This window comes from Pinus tabuliformis, chromosome 6 (assembly GCF_031772625.1).
Source record: "Pinus tabuliformis cultivar Carrire ecotype Pingquan chromosome 6, CPIR1, whole genome shotgun sequence".
NCBI classification, from domain to species: Eukaryota; Viridiplantae; Streptophyta; class Pinopsida; order Pinales; family Pinaceae; genus Pinus; species Pinus tabuliformis.
This window is the reverse complement of record NC_142292.1, coordinates 1,517,638,540-1,517,655,526: the sequence shown is the minus strand read 5'-3', so window position 1 is coordinate 1,517,655,526 and position 16,987 is coordinate 1,517,638,540. Positions and strand designations below refer to the sequence as shown.

The 16,987-nt window shown below is 37.1% G+C and overlaps 2 pseudogenes; one reads left to right on the top strand and one right to left on the bottom strand.

The window, feature by feature from the left end:
- The first annotated feature begins 9,277 nt into the window (after nucleotides 1–9,277).
- Nucleotides 9,278–9,936, top strand: LOC149264462 (uncharacterized; annotated as a pseudogene).
- A 3,652-nt stretch (nucleotides 9,937–13,588) lies between these two features.
- On the bottom strand, nucleotides 13,589–14,332 carry LOC149264461 (uncharacterized; annotated as a pseudogene).
- Nucleotides 14,333–16,987: the final 2,655 nt, after the last annotated feature.

Below are 16,987 nucleotides of genomic sequence, written 5' to 3'. Positions count from 1 at the left end.
AGATTGGCCTGAAATACAGTTATCACCAAGTGGCTAAAGAGCCATTTGATGTGTTGAAGACTGCCTTCAAATCCAAGGAGGGCCTTTCTGAATGGTTGGTCATGCCTTTCAGGTTGATGATTGCCCCCACAACCTTCATGAGATTGATGGACGACATCTCGCGACCCTTCACCAATGCATTCATGGTGGTGTATTTAGATGACATATTGATCTTCAACCATAGTTGGGAAGAGCACTTCCACCATATTCGACAGGTCTTCCAAACCCTATGACAACACAAGCTGTATGCCAATTTGGAGAAATGCATTTTTGGCATGACCTAAGTTCAATATCTGGGGTACACCATTGATGAGCAGGGTGTGCATGTGGACCCAACCAAGATACAAGTCATTCGGGATTGGCCAACCCCAACCACTCTAACAGATCTTTGCATCTTTCTGGACCTTGCCAATTTCTACCTTAGGTTTGTGTTGGGTCCCTATAATACTAGTGATTACCCCATTACTATTGTAGTTGTACCCCTTATTAATATTGTTGTGCCCCTATTGCCCCCATATTGTTATTACTGTGCCCCATAGAATCCCTCTATTGTTATTTTTTTGGCTTTATATTATTATTGTTAGGTTGGTTGGGTTATATTGTGACTCCTTAGACTCTTATATATAGAAAGGAGGTTTTGTCATTTGAATCATCAAAGAATTGCTCATTTATGTAATTTAAAGGAGGTTTCCCCTCGAAGAGGCTGAATTATAAGGCGTTGATCTATCTTTTCTATCTTTTCTTGAGCTGGTTTCATAACATTTGGTATTAGAGCTTTGGATTCTAGGGTTTCACTGCTCCAAAAAGGTCATCATGGAATTTTCGCTATAAATTTTTTTCTGCGACGTTTCAGAATTTGAAAAAAAAAACCTATTTGAGAAGAAATCGCACTGAACCTCAGGTCCAAATTTCAGAGCTTTTCGCGCTATATTTACGGAGATATGATCTGAGGAAGTTGGTCTTTTTGCAGAATCCTGAATTACATTCCAAACAGGTGACCTGGGGAAAATCGTCATAACTTTCTCTCTGGGGATTGGATTGAAATTTCGTAAAAAGGTACAGAAAGAGGACGGACTTTAGTTTCTTGTATGCATTTTTTAGATCCAAAGGTCAAAACAGTGACTCGTGGCACGTCGTACAATTTCGCTCTACTGAACTAGTTTATAATCAAGTCACTGTGGGAGATTTCACATAACTCTTCCTTGGAGAATCCAATTTGGGTCAGACTTGTGGCATTGGAAAGAGGACACAGAGAGCTAATTTAGATCACAAATTCAGAACTAGATGATCAGAAAGTACAGAGATACATCAGAGGCAATATCAAGCTCCTACAAAGTGAAAAAAGGTGTGTAGATTTTCTTAAATTTTTGCTTAAGCTTGGTTTGAAAATTTATTTTGAAGGAATTCAAAGGGCATAGTAGAGCATTATTATCGATAACTGATGCCCCGAGGAAAGAAAATGCAAACACCTAGTAAGGAACCTGAAAGCTCTAGCATGACTCATGAAGAAGAGGAAGAAATGCTATATGATATATCAAAATTACAAGAACAAGTGCAACAAGTGTCACTTGCACAAAAAGCAACAGAATCTAAGATGGATGGTTTAAGGAAAGATGTAGAAGCTAAGATGAATGGTTTAAAGAAAGGTGTAGAAGCTAATATGGATTGTTTAAAGAAAGGCATGGAAGCTAAGATGAATGGCATGGACGCTAAAATTGATGGCATGGATGATAAGATGGAAGAATTGAAGATAAATATGAATAAGTTGCTACAAGAAATGGTCACTAATGGTGAAAGGGTACTAAAGGAAACTCATGATGAGAACAAAAGAAATGTTAATCATGATTCCATAGACTCTAATGTTGGATCGAAGACCCACCATATTCCAAAAATCGATATGAGGAAGTTTGATGGCAAGGATCCTGCAACATGGATATTACAGATGGAGCAATTTTTCGATCTCAATAATGTGCAAAACACACAAAAGGTACGTATGGCAACTTTATATTTGGAACCAAATCAGTTTGTATGGTATCAATGGCTTTGCTCTCGTAAACAATTTATCACTTGGGCAATTTTTACGGAAGAATTGATAGCACATTATGAGGATACAAAAAGAAACATTTTTTTAGCCAATTGATAAGTCTCAAACAAAAGGGTTCAATAATGGAGCACATTGAGGAGTTCCAAAAATTGAACATAAGGGTAAAAGATATTCCAGAGGAGCATAGAGTTGATGTGTTCATAGGGTCTTTAAAGGATAATATCCAACATGATGTTCGCCTTTGGGAACCTGATTCATTAGAGAAGGCATTCAGGTTAGCAAGAAAAATGGAAAGCAAAATTATGGCAACCAGGAAGCATACCACTCACAACTATAAAGACGGAAGTGTTGTTTCCCCTAGTCTTCCACAACCTATAAGGTTGACACCACAACAATTGGAAGAAAAAAGAGCAAAAGGGCTTTGTTACAGTTGTGATAGCAAATACACTAAAGGTCATAAGTGTGTTGAGAAGAAATTATTCTACATAGATTGTGAAGAGGAAGAAGAAAAGGAGCAAGAAAGGTAAAAGAAGAGGATATACTCCAGGAACAAAGCCTAGATGAAGAACAAATGAATCCAACCATATCTTGTAATGCATTGGCAGGAATTACCACTCCTCAAACCATCAAGATAGAAGGACAAATCAAGAAGAAAAAGGTAATAGTGTTGATTGATTCAGGAAGCACCCACAATTTTATTCATTGTAAGGTAGCAAAAGAATTGAATTGCTTCCTATATCCAGCACCAGAGTGTCAAGTGATGATTGCAAATGGAGGAACAATAAATTGCTCTGGAAAGTGCCATAATATCAAGCTATCCATGGGAGAATATGTATTGACTAGCCCAATGCTTTCCATTCCAATGGGAGGTGCTGATGTTGTACTAGGAGTCCAATGGCTACAATCCTTGGGTACAATAGCTTTTAATTTTCAAGAACTTTTCATCAAATTTTCTATGGAAGGAAAGGAAGTTGAATTAAGGGGTATTGCAGGGAAACCAGGAAAGATAATCAGCTCTAATGGTATGACAAAGCTTCTAAAAAAGGAACAAAGAGGTGTAATTGCACAATTATGTTCGCTAGATGTTTCCACATCAGAATCATCTATTTCTCCAGATCTCCAAAAAGTCCTGGACAATCATTCCAAGGTATTTGAGACTCCCAAAGGTCTCCCACCTATGCGTGATCATGATCATGCTATTCATCTGATTCCAGGAAGTGTTCCTCCAAACATCAGGCCGTACAGATATCCCTATGTCCAAAAGAGTGAAATTGAACGTATGGTTGCAGAAATGCTAGAGGCTGGTATAATTCAACCAAGTCAAAGTTCTTTCTCTGCTCCAGTAGTATTGGTGCACAAGAAGGATGGATCATGGTGCATGTGTTCAGATTATAGGGAGCTCAACAAGCTCACTATTAAAGATAAGTTTCCCATTCCTGTCATTGATGAATTACTTGATGAATTGCATGGATCAATTTACTTCACCAAGTTGGATCTTCGTTCAGGATATCATCAAATCAGAATGAAGACTGAAGACATTCCGAAAACAACATTTAGAACTCATGAGGGTCATTATGAATTTTTGGTCATGCCTTTTGGCCTTACCAATGCACCTTCAACATTTCAAGGTTTGATGAATTCAATTTTCAAACCATTCCTTAGAAAATTTGTGTTAGTATTTTTTGATGATATACTAATCTACAGCAAGTCTTGGAAGGATCATGTTGAACATGTTGACAGGGTGCTACAACTATTGGAGGAGAAAAAATTATATGCAAAAAGATCCAAATGTTTCTTTGGAGTCCAGGAGGTGGAATATCTGGGTCATATTGTATCTCATGAAGGAGTTAAGGTAGACCCTAGCAAAATTAAAGCCATTAAGGAATGGAAAATCCCCACATCCATAAAGCATCTGCGAGGATTTCTCGGGTTGACAGGGTATTATCGCAAGTTTGTTAAGAATTATGGGAGAATAGCAGCACCTCTAACAACATTATTGAAGAAAGATGCATTTTCATGGACTCTGGAAGCAACAAAGGCCTTTGAAAATCTTAAAGAGGCAATGTGCCAAGCACCGGTCTTAGCTACACCAGACTTCACAAAAACCTTTATTGTGGAATGTGATGCTTCAGGAAATGGAATTGGTGCTGTTCTAATGCAAGATGAAAGACCCATTGCTTTTGAAAGTCGTCCAATCAAGGGAAAGTTTTTACACAAAGCTATTTATGAGAAGGAAATGTTGGCAATACTCCATGCACTTAAGAAATGGCGACCCTACCTAATGGGAAGACACTTCAAGGTAAAAACGGATCATGATAGCCTTAAATACTTTTTAGAACAAAGATTATCCTCTGAAGAGCAACAAAAGTGGGTCACAAAGATGTTGGGTTATGACTTTGAAATCATCTACAAAAAAGGGAAGCAAAATGTGGTGGCAGATGCACTCTCAAGAAAGGATGAGGATGTGGAAGCATTGTTGTGCACCATTTCTATTATCCAACCAGATTGGATAAATGAAGCAAGAGAGGAATGGAAGAATGACGAAGAAGTGTGGGCACTTATTCGAAAGTTACAACAAGATTCCAGTACGTCTGATACATTTAGCTGGCAAAATGATTCGTTATGGTACAAAGATCGCTTATACCTCTGTAAGAATTCCCAGCTAAAACAAAAGATTCTTATGGAATTGCACACTTCTCCCTTAGGAGGGCACTCAGGATTTTTAAAAACTTACCACAGGGTTAAGAAGGAATTTTTTTGGGATGGCCTTAAATCAGATATTCAAAATTTTGTGGCAGAATGTTTGGTTTGCCAACAAAATAAAGTTGAAACAATTAAGACACCGGGCCTATTACAACCTTTATCCATTCCAAGCCAACGTTGGGAGGAGGTTTCAATGGATTTTATCACAGGTTTACCCAAGTCTGAGGGAAAGAGTGTCATCATGGTGGTAGTTGACAGACTTACCAAGTATGCACACTTTTGTGCATTATCACATCCATTTAAAGCCAGTACAGTTTCTACTGCATTTATGGAAACAATTCAAAAGCTACATGGAAACCCAAAGATTATTGTAAGTGACAGAGATCCCATTTTCACTGGAAATTTTTGGACAGAATTATTTTCTTGTCTTGGTACTCAGTTAGCTCATAGCTCATCTTATCATCCTCAATCTGATGGCCAAACTGAGATAGTAAACAAATGTTTGGAAGGATATCTTCGTTGCTTTGTATCTGATAAACAGACACAATGGGTCAAATGGTTGCCTCTGGCTGAATGGTGGTATAACACTTCCTTCCATACAACAACAAAAATGACCCCATTTATGGCACTTTATGGGTATCAACCACCATCCATCACATCATATTTAAGAGAAAATTCTAAGGTTCAGGCAGTGGAACATCACATCGAACATCAACAACAAGTCCTCCAACTCTTAAAGGATAACCTCGTGTTGGCACATAATAGAATGAAACAACAGGCAGATCAACATCGCAGCGAAAGAAGTTTTGATGTAGGTGATTGGGTATTCCTACGGCTACAACCATATAAGCAAATGTCCCTCAAGCAAGCTAAGAAGGATAATAAATTATCACCAAAGTATTATGGTCCGTACAAGGTGTTGCAAAAGATTGGTACTATGGCATACAAATTGGAGCTTCCTGCAGCTTCTCGATTGCACCCAGTTTTCCATGTTTCATGTTTAAAGAAGGTTATAGGAGACAAGCTCCCAGTTCAAACAATATTGCCAGAACTTGACGAGGAAGGAAAAATTATATTGGAACCAGAAGCAATCACAGAAACAAGAACTCGACAACTACGAAATCGATCAATTTTTGAGTATCTTATCAAGTGGAAGAACTTATCTGCTGAGGATTCCACATGGGAGGATGAGAATTTTATACAGAAGTATCCAGAACTACTCAAGAATTGAGGACAACAATTTTTTGAAGGAGAGGGGCATGTTGGGTCCCTATAATACTAGTGATTAGCCCATTACTATTGTAGGTGTACCCCTTATTAATATTGTTGTGCCCCTATTGCCCCCATATTGTTATTATTGTGCCCCATAGAATCCCTCTATTGTTAATTTTGTGGCTTTATATTATTATTATTAGGTCACCTGGGTTATATTGTGACTCCTTAGACTCCTATATATAGAAAGTAGGTTTTGTCATTTGAATCATCAAAGAATTGTTCATTTATGTAATGTAAAGGAGGTTGCCCCCTCGAAGACGCTGAATTATAAGGCGTTGATCTATCTTTTCTATATTTTCTTTAGCTGGTTTCATAATAGTTTATGTTGGGGTTCTCTTATATCACTTGTACTTTAAGTCAAGTTACCAAGGGTGGAGCGAAAAAAAAAAATTATTTTGGTCCAAAACCCAACAAAAGGCGTTTACCAAGATGAAGAAACGCCTTTTCTCTACACCAATTCTCACATTACCAGACTGAAAACAACCATTTGAGATTGAGACAGATGCCTCTGACTATGCTATTGGTGCAGCTCTTACTCAACAGGGGAATCTAGTGGCTTACCACAGTGATAAAATTTCATACATAGTCCAAAAGTATCCCACATATGACAAAGAAATGTATTCCATTATGCAGGCCTGTCGTGAATGGAAGAATTACCTTCTAGAGAAGGAAACAATCATCCACATAGAACACCAACCCCTATAGTTCATACAGACATAAGGAAAGTTGCAGAACGATTGCCATCAACAATGGTCCACATACTTGCAACAATTCCATATGAACATTAAGTACAAGAAGGAGCACATGAATAATGTTGCAAACTACCTTAGTTGACCACCAGTGATGGCGCTGATCACTGTGCTCGACACCTGTGGGCATGGGGCTTCAGGGTGGCCACATCTTTACAAGAGCAATCCAAAATTCTGTAGCACATACAAGACACTCCTGGAAGGTAAGCAAGTTCCAAATTTTCACCTCTAGGATGCACTGCTATGTGACCTGGGACACATATGTGTTCCTTCAAGTGAGTGTGCCAAGATGATTTGGGAGGCCAACTACAGTCAGGTCACTAGACATTTTAGAGTAGAGAAAACAGTGGCAGTACTGCAGAAATATTTTTATTGGCTCAACCTTCGGCAGGATGTTGGGAAGTACATTAAATCCTGCACTGCCTATGTTATTTCCAAACCAACCATAAATAAGCAAGGCCTATATACTTCTCTGCCTACTCCTAGTCGACCTTGGGAATCCATCTCCATGGATTACATGTCGGGTCTTCCTTCTACTAAGCATGATAATGACTATGTTTTCGTGGTCGTTGACAGATTCTATAAGATCACCATTATGGTGGCCTGTAAGAAGAGTATCAAAACAGAGACCACTGCTAAGCTCTTCTTTGAGTGAGTATGGGTACACTTTGGGATCCCATAGTCCATTGTCTCATATTGGGGCAACAGATTCCTAAGTGCATTTTGGTCAAGTCTCTGGTCAATGCTGGATACCAAACTTACTAAGTCCACGACTTTCCACCCCCAAACTGATGGCCAAACAGAGGTCGTCAACATGATTATCATACACATTATATACATGTAAAACTCAAAGAATCCATGCACATGGGATGAAAGCCTCCCTTATGTCCAACATAGCTACAACAGAGAACTCCACATCTCAACGGGCCACAACCCCTTTCAGGTAGGGCTGGGATTTCAACCAGTATGTCCCATTGATGTGGCCATCCCATTTATAACTACTCAAGCGGATTTGGCTCATGTTCAGTTTGAAGCTGACAATGCTAATAACTTCAGTGAGGGCATTCAACACATACACCAGTAGGTCCATGATATATTGGATAGAGCCAATGCTAAGTACAAGCAGTGTCATGATCAACATCGGGTGTCACACAAGTTCCAAATGGCCAACAAAGTCTGGCTACTTTTGCAGAAGGAGTGCCTCGTTGGACCCCACCGTAATAGTCAATAACTCTGATATGGGCCATACACCATCACCAAGGCTGTAGGGGACAATTCCTTTAAGCTCAACATCGCATGGTTCCTTGGTCTGCACCCAGTGTTCGATGTAGACTGCCTTCAACCATACTTTCCACCATTGTTGGATACATCTGACATTACAGAAAAACTGACACCAACAAAGCTAAACACAGACTACATGGAATAGAACAAAACTTATTAGACCATGGACACACATATCAATACCACTCACCAATAGAGAATCCAACTATATCGAGTAGTTAAAGCAGGCCAATTCCTTCACCAGGGCAACTGGCTCACCAGGGACCAGGTTGAACATAATTTTCCTCACCTCATGGAGGCTCTTCACGCAATGGAGACCATTGCTTCCTAAGGAGGGAGGACTGATCAAGGAGGATATTGGTGGCCACCTTCCTATTCCACCTAGACCTCCAGTCGATTTCTTCCATTTCCTTATTTATTGTAGCATTTACTATTTTTAGTAGTTTTTCGGGTCCTGAACTTCTAGAGTAGTTTTGACCCCCTAGACGACGTTTTTTTGAGGTCCGCAATAGGACCATAGCTATAAGCATGGGATTTTCATAAATCCTATAGTACTTGAAGATATTTTTCCAACAAGGTATCGTACACGCCAAATAGAAATAATATGACCAAGTTACGACAATGGTAAGTTGGCTGCCCAACTAACCCCAATGGGGCCCACAAACTCTTTGCGTTCCATCTCACAGGGTTATGGTTTTGGTACTTTAGGGCTTTCCCTTGTTGGTCAATAATAAATAGGTCCTTGAGCCTCATTGTAACACAGTTCAAAGGCATGTAACCACCACATCTCTTCTCAGAGATAAGCTACCATCGCTCGAGCTAGTTTATTTCCATTCTATTTGTAAGAATATTTTAGTATTTGATATTGATGAAATGAAGTGTTATTTCTACTGTGTCTCTGTATTTATGGTTATATATATGATTTTTTTCATTCCTATTTAAGTTCATATCAATGTAGTAAACTGATAGACATGTACGCAAACTGTGGCCATGTAGGTGTTGCTCGCAAGGTGTTCAATAAACTGTCTCATAAGAATGTTGTTTCATGGAATGCAATAATCCACATTTTATTTAAGTTTGTAAACGACCAATTTTGACTATCATAGGTATAGAAAACGAGAATTGTAAGCCTTGTTTTAGTGTCATATATACGTGCAAGGGTAATTGCAAGAAACAAATTCCAAATATGGGCTTCTAGGGGCTAAATCGAGTAAGAGATAGATTTATAATTATTGGGATTTGGTAGGCCTACTTAATAGCCAAGATCTAATTGACTAAGCCATCTTATTCATATTCCTCAAAACAATCATATTCTTTAGGTCTGTATAGTAAAATTCCCTTCTACACTAGGGATATTTTATTCATTGCATCCATTGCATTACTCTATATTTTGAATGTAGCCTTGTCATCCTGCATGGCCTAAATAATGGATACCAACTTGTGTTGGCAATTCAAATAGAACAAATAGGCACGACATCAATTTTTTGTTATATTCAACTATGGATATGATCTATGAATGCACTAAATCACTTCCTTTACCTCCATATGTAAATAATTTGATTGCCCTCTTTCCATTTTTTGGGGAATTCCTTTTTTTTTTTTAATCTCTGAAACAAGGGCTCAAAAGGTCTTTAGATTAGGTATTAAGACCTGATTCTTGTACCCATTTTAGTATGAATTGCATTTAAATCCCTAGAGATTCCCTATCCAAGATCTGTGCTGCCTCCACTAGGGGTTTCTATGGGGTTTATTCTACAAGGAACCTAGTTTTTCCAAATGGAAATTTCATTCTTCATATGGATGTTGTTTTGTGAAATTCAAAGTGTCTTGCCATTAGTTGGATGAAGAAAATCAACATTGGGCAAAGGAAGTAAACCATGTCAGGGCTCTATAGTTTTTGTTCTGTTAGAAAATTATATATTACAAAGTAATGGTACACATAAAATATTGCAAAAACACAAACATAGAAAACACATAAAACAAGAGAGACAAAAATATACGTGGTTCACCCAATTTGGGCTATGTCCATGGAGAAACATGCAGTCATTCATTTATAATATATAGCAAAATGAAGAGATACAACTTATAGCAGATCTGATGTAATCTCCTCTTTGCTCTCACACAATCTTCTCTCTCTTTCTTGCTCAATATACACATGTGCATATCTGCAATACAATTCCCTCATATATAGCGAGGGGTTTCCTTATAGGGAAAAAAACCTAAATTAAACATAACTTCTATTGTCAGATCATCTGCCTCGTGAACGACTCATATTGATTACAAAATTACAATATTTTACAAGGAAAATTTACATCTATTTTTAAGTTCAGGGGTGCTGCCCCCGAACCCCAGCCAAAAGGGGCTCATAAAATCGTTGTCGTCCCCCCACTGGACTCTCCTGACATTGATCAAATGAGCAACATTGTTTCTTCGTTACGAACTGGGGTCCAATGTGGTGATGCCTCTGAATAAGAAGATAATCAAGCTCCACACACATGTGCATCATGTAGTGCCCCTTTCTAGTTGACAAACTGTGATATGGAATTATCCTTGACACATTATTCTTTGAGGACCTTATGTTGAGGATATGGACATTTGACTCTACTATTAGTAGATATGATGGATATGTATGTTTTCTATTGATGCTATGATGATAGATTTAATGGATATATAGGTTTTCTATTGACATTATGATGATGACAACTTTTATGGATATGCATGTTTTCTACTAATGTTGTGATAATGATAGTTGTGATGGATTCCTTCCTTATGTTGGCTACCTAGATTAGTTGATGGTGCTATTATGAGAATTTTTAACACTGTGAAACTTGTTACCAGTGATTATCAAGTATGATAGGAAACCACTAGATGCACTCGCATGTGATGAGTCGACGAAATTGGGTTTGATGGAAATGAGTATTTTGTTTTTGAATTTTAAATTTCATTTTGAATCTTGCTATAAATTCTAATTACATGTTAGTGGCAGCAGGCACAAGTTAGTTCCTTGACCGAATGAATCACACATGGGTTATAGGGATGTACAAAGGGAGGAAAATTCTAGACAATGTCCCTGATTTTACTCACTAGCACTCCTGTCATGACTTGGGCTTGAAGGGATGGGACACCTTTGCCTTGAAGATCATGATGCCTTGGGGGTAGGTCCCGAATTGGGTCACTCATGAGGATTTATTGGGATGCGTGCATCAAGGTAGATTCCTTGATCCCCAACACCATTAGTCTCACTATAGATAGAAACACCAGAGATGATAGCCATCTCTGTCGTTGCACCTAGATTTTCCCCTTGTAACCGCTAAATGCTTGAAGGGAAAGCGACGTGACACCCTTGGAAATTCAAGGGAAGTTATTGAAGGGCTTGACCGAATTGGAACCCTTGACATCATAAATAAATGGTTAGGAATGGCACCCTTGGAACTTCAAAGGGAATTTCTTGAAGGGAACAACCAAATTGGAAATCTTGGCATCATAAATAAATTTTTATGCATGACACCCTAAGAACTTCGAAGGGAAGTTCTTGAAGGGTATGGCCAACTTGGTACCATTGGTATAAAAAATAAAATAATAAATAAAATCAAGATATGAAAATACTACTAATTCTCCTCAGGTGGTAAATGAGGTTAGATCTAAGGAAATTAAATCAAGAATAAACTTGGGGTAAAGGGTGAATAGGAAGAAATAAAAACATTGTACCTTGAAAACTCCACCCTTCCCATATTGGAAAATATTATGTAGATAATGTACGTAAGTATTTTAATTAGGTAAAAGGGGGGAAGAGGGACATATATTTAATTATAAATATTAATCCTAAAATAGTTAAACTTCATTAAGAGAAGAGGGTGGTGAATTAAAATAAATATTAAGAAATTAAAATTAGAGAAATTTAGAGAACCTCCATGTGGCAAGATCTAACATAAGAATACATATAAGAGGCCAATTGAGCTAAATTAGAAGGTAGTTAGGGACAAAATCTAAGACTTATCAGTTGACTTTAGTAAGTAACAAAAATTAAGGAGTGTAAAAGGGGGTTCTAGAGACAACCAGGAAAAGAAATAGGAAGCCTTGTTGGGGTGAAGAAGAAAAATATTTTTGAATTAAAATTGAAGTAAATAATTTTGGAGAGCCATGGTGAGAGGGTGACACATGGGTGGGTGAATAATCAAAATTTTAGATTAATAAAAATAATTAATTATGCTTGAAGTGCCAAGTGTCACCTATGAAGCATCTTATCAAAAAAGGGGCAAGCAATGTGAGAGGAGACTTTTTGCTTACCCTATTGTTGGATGGATGGGATTATGTCATTGTGAGTGGCTATGAGATATATTTGAGTTTGGTGAGATAGATAATTTTAGAGAGGGGACTCTTCAGCCAAGGAGTGTTTACATATATCATCTATAAACGTTCTTGCAATGTACAAACCTATTGCAACTCGGGGGTTTGCGGGTTAGAAGAGTAACAAAGGAGTAGGCTGGGAGGTCAATCAATGGGTCACTACATTTGGTCAGAGAACATCAACATTCACACTTGGAGGTAGACGAAAGAAAGGGAGTGAAAGTAGTGGCAAGGCCAAGGTTGAATCTCCTCTCCGGGTGAATGGTACCTATGGTATTTATGATGTTTTGTTATATGATTTGTTTTGTCTTTAGTTAATAGAATGTAAAATAGATGATATGTGAAATATAGTGTAATTCATTGATGTTGATGTAAATGCCTTAATATCTATGAGTTCCAATGCTTATCTTCTTATGGTTGTATTCCTTATAATTTATCTACATCATTAAAAGAAAATCCTGTCATAGGAAGGTTTCTACACCTGGTATCAGAGCCAAGTTCAATAAACTAGAACCTTCAGCCCATTATGCTTCATTCTCGTAGTAATATTTCCCTCATCTCCTCTCGAGTTATTCCAAAAATTAATATAATTTTGAAGAACCAACTTGAGGAATGCTCCTTTCGAGAAGATTCCATGACATATTTATGTTATGATAATAAATTTGAAACTACTCACCTAAAATGCATAACTCCATGTGTTTGTTGGTTTATGTTAAATGAGATCCTTGGAAAATTGAATGAAACTTTGACTATCACACTTGAATGTCGTTGGAACAACAAGTGGTAAATCAAGTGGTATCTCAAATGTATTAACATTTCTCTTGCTAATATGAATCTAGGTCTTAACATGATGTTTAGAGAGGACCCCTGTCTCTTCTCACATTTTTCCACTGAAGTATCTGATTTCAGTAAGAATGATGGAAGGTTATGATCATGCACTGAGACTAAAATAAAATTCAGGATTCCTTGGAGATCTTTGCTAGCATTGATTATACTCCAAAGAGATTTTGACAAAAAAAAACTGATATTTGTCAAGAGTATGGGTACTAACTAAAATAAGAGCTAGAGAGGGAGGCAACTCTAAAAAATGTGTTGAAGGACTAGCCATATTGGCAACCTCCACAACAATAGCATTGAATTCTCCAATTATTTAATCATTGTGCCAATTAAAATAAGTTTCCTCTAATATTACCTCATCAACATAGAAATTATTAAACAGAGCAGTCACAAGTCCCACGGGATGGTCTAAAACATTTAGCAAACAACCGGATTGTTGTGATATAATGCCTTTGCGTGTTCCTTCTTAGTGAAAAAATTCCTTAAAAGTGGAGCATATGAAACTCTCTTTTCCTTCAATATTTCTCATATTGTAGAGTGTAGCAAGGTATACAACATCTTCAGACTTGAATGGTAAGTATATTTAAAATTAAGGTTTTGATTGTAAGTGAAGGAGGAACATTTGCCTTCACTTATTTCAAAATATACTCCATGGTTGGCTTGACATAAGGAATTCACTTACCTGATTCTCAACTGGAATTAATGCTTACAACCATTGCAACCTTTTCTGCTTAGAAAAGCCTCCCATTCCCCAAAATTCTTATCATAAGGCATAAAGTATTCCAATTGTAATTTGGATGTCATATACATGTATATCATTGCAACTTCCCCTTTTTCTCTTCTTACAAATTCCAAGAACCATCTGAGTTTAAGAAAGCTTCCCCAATAGATATAGTTTCGGGCCTATAATTAGTTGCTGCATAAGAAGCCATATGATACGATTCCCGAATGTAGTTTACCACTTATATAACTCCATTGCACTCATAGATATAAATTAGGTTCAAAATATCCATTTAAAAACTAGACCCACCAAAGCCAACACAACGTCCGGTACCATCTCAAAAGATAGATTTGCATCAATAAATTTTGAATCCGAATTGTAGTTACATTATTTGGCCTTTCTTTCGCTTTTTGTTTTCTTTTTTTTTTTGATTGGAAATTTTTAAGGAAACGTAGGGCCTGATTAAAATAAGGGCCCCTAGTGGGGTCAACTCAACTCTGTAGTTATAGAGAAATCATGAGTGGCGGAGTGGTAGATCACTGGGATAGAGAATAATGTTGTGGTAGTTACCAAATTTTATATGATTCCTAAGACTTGATTGTGATCCATTCAAATTAAGCTAGACTCTGATCTTCATAACTGGGATTCCAATTAATATCTGATCACTGTGCATAAGTAATAGTAGATTCGTACGCAACTTCTTCTGGGACTGTCGATACACATGGCATGAAACAAAAATTTCATCGACCTAATTATGATGCTTATTGACACGTTGATCATGACGATCTAATGATGATTACATAGATATAATTTAAGGGGGGTTCCATTGTGTAGGCATTGATAGAGAGAAATTTAAATGCCTTGAGCTGTGAGGGTCGAAGTTTGGAATTCACTCTGTTGGTTAATATCTGAAAACAACCTGCCAAATGGAGATGACAGAGCAAGAGTCTGACAATATATCATCCTGCATGTTCATTAATATAAATTGCAATAAAGGACTCAGCGCCAAGAGAAGCGGCAATGAAATCTGTGACCTCCCCACCATGCACGACTTGTAAACTGTTGAAAAGATGTGATATGCAGTCATTTTTCAGACCTTGGATGGTTATAATAGTTGCCAGGGCAATGATTTCACAACTGACTGCATATAAATTTGGTCACCGATCATAGAATTTTACTTGTTCTCCGAAGTATTATATTAGGTAACCGATTTTATTACTTTTGGGATTTTGAAATTGTTTTATCAAATGGATTTGATCTTTTATCTGGAATGGTGGAAATGACAACTACCCTATTGCGACTTACAACATCCTTTAATGTCCTGAAAAATATTTTCACTTTGCACCTTTTTGTTGAAATTGGCACCATGCTACGACAGAGGGAACCCAAAAAACTCATGTGATCCAGTTGTTGATGGTCTATGCCAAGTATATAAAATAATAAGGATTGTTGGTGTAGTTAAGGTTGACTTTTCTTGTTTAAAGAAATAAAATCGATAAAGAAACAATATTGAGGACCACCGGGTCCCTACACTGGGATAAAATTCTGAATTTGATGTGATAGTTGTACTATTGGGAATATTCGAATATTCCTGGCAGAAAGGAATGATCTAACAGGACATAGGCCCATTAATAAGGTCAGGATGTATAAGAATCACCATATATAGCCATATATAACTGGACCACATTAATGAGTCTATAGATCCGGACCACATTAATGAATTGGGAAATAAGTGTTTCTGAATGAAACATGATCTTTTTTTATCTGAACAGAGCAATTAATGTAGTCAACTCCATCTCCATATCAAGAGAACCTCGGTAGTCACCACTAGCTCCGTTATGAGAAATGATTATTGGGTTCTCCACTTTGGAGGATGAATTATCATTGTTGAAAGCATATCAAGCTATTTCCTTCGCTATTGTTGCACAAATAATTTGTTAGAACCATAGTTACCAAGTTTGAATTCGGATTCGGAATTAGATTCGATATGATTTGGAAAAAAATCAGATGAAATTTTTTTAATTCGAAAAAAATTCAATACTATACATCTTAGGGACTCAAAAATTTTGTTAATTTTTTCCTAATTCATTTTAACATTTAAATTTTCAATAATTTCTAATAACTCTACATAATATAACAACCCATAAATATAATTTAAAATCAAAACCACTTCCTCTTCCCTCCATAGTTTTTCTTCAAAACTTAAATTTCCAAAACTTATTTGTCCAGAAATCTTACCTAATAGATAAATACATATTCTAAACTTATTTATTTACAATGGAAATTTACAGAAATAAAAACATATCTAGAAAATAAATCCTAATCCACCTTCTCTTTTTCTACTTTCTTGGCTTGTAAATCAAATGTAAATTTGAAATATAGAAATTTTCGAGTTTCACAATTTTTTTTTAATTTCCTTTCCTTTTCAGGCATGGTGTCCACCCAAATAATGGCTTTAACATTCCATGCGAGCTATCCTTCCACAGAGCCTAGGCTGGGATGGATTGGAAATAAGACTAAGCCAGGTCCAAGCATCTATAACAGTTTCATCTCCGACCCTGAATTCTTTTCTACACACCAACAAAAATCTATCCTATCATTGATGTTGAGAAAGGACAAACTTCTCAGATACCAGGAAGAGGAATGGCACTGAAAAAGTAGATTGGTCTGGATCAAAAGTGGAGATAGAAATACAAATTATTTCCACTAGGTTGCTACAAAGCAGAAGCATCAAAATTCCATTTGGGCTATAAAATCTGAAGATGGGTCAATTCTCACATCCACTAGGGACATAAAACAGGTGACATTCAAACATTTCAGGTCCCATTTTAAAGCAACAGATGGTGACTTCATGGCAACAAAAATGGAGTTGGTAAACTTATTCCCCCAGATGGTCAGAGAGGAGGACATTGAAAGGATGGATGAACCCATATTGAAGGAGGAATTGTTGCAAACCCTGAAAGAAATGGCTAAGGACAAGAGTCCTGGGTT